We start from the raw sequence: 794 nt of genomic DNA, 5'->3' as shown, positions 1-794 counted from the left end.
AGGGTGGGAGAGGGAAGGGGAGGCCACAGTATGATGACTGTGAAGAAGGTACCTTACTCAAGAGCCAGGGTTGGTCGCTTCAGAATTATTATTGTGGAATCAATGTGGAAAGTGAATTGAAGGAGTTAGGAGACATTTGTAGTTCTGGCAAGAGACCAGGGGCTGACAGAGAAGTCGGGACGAGGAACCAGGACAAATGTTTCTTGTTTGTTTTTTAATGGAGGTGCTGGGGATTGAACCCAGGACCTCGTGCACCCCAAGCACACACTCTACCACTGAGCTACACCCTCCCCGACCAGGACAAATGTTGAGAAGCAGACCAGGGAGTTCCCTCTGGGGTCTCTCCTGAGCCCTCATAATATCCAGGTTGCCTCAATCTCCACACTTATGTCTGCTGTGGTTGCCTATTTATTATTTACAGTCTTCTTGACGGTAGAAAATGTCTTTTTTTTTTTACACAAATTAACATTTTGTTATTCAATTTTAAAAGGCAGTGAAATACGAGCAAGGTTTTAGCTTCCTGGGAAACAAACTTGGACAAGAGAAGAAGCAAAGTGTATCCAATCAATACATACCGTTTTTTAGCTTCTAAAGAGATAGGTTTCTTTGTTAAGAGTTATATTTGACAGGACAATTTTCTGTATTAAAATAATTGTTCATTATTAAATGAATTTTTTTATCACTTCTTTTTTTATTCCTTTTTGGGGGCACAGGATTAAGTTTATTTATTTATTTTTTAATGGAGGTGCCACGGATTGAACCCAGGACCTCATGCATGCTAGGCATGCACTCTA

The 794-nt window shown here is 40.8% G+C and overlaps 1 non-coding gene across 1 annotated transcript; it reads right to left on the bottom strand.

Moving 5' to 3' along the window:
• Positions 1 to 218: 218 nt before the first annotated feature.
• On the bottom strand, positions 219 to 291 carry TRNAP-GGG (transfer RNA proline (anticodon GGG)). The gene has a single exon. It is a non-coding gene; the product is annotated as a tRNA-Pro (tRNA).
• Between the last annotated feature and the right edge of the window lie 503 nt (positions 292 to 794).

This window comes from Camelus bactrianus, chromosome 20 (genome assembly GCF_048773025.1).
Source record: "Camelus bactrianus isolate YW-2024 breed Bactrian camel chromosome 20, ASM4877302v1, whole genome shotgun sequence".
In the NCBI taxonomy this organism is placed as follows: Eukaryota; Metazoa; Chordata; class Mammalia; order Artiodactyla; family Camelidae; genus Camelus; species Camelus bactrianus.
Note: the sequence above shows the minus strand (reverse complement) of the source record. Positions and strands in the feature narration are given on the sequence as shown.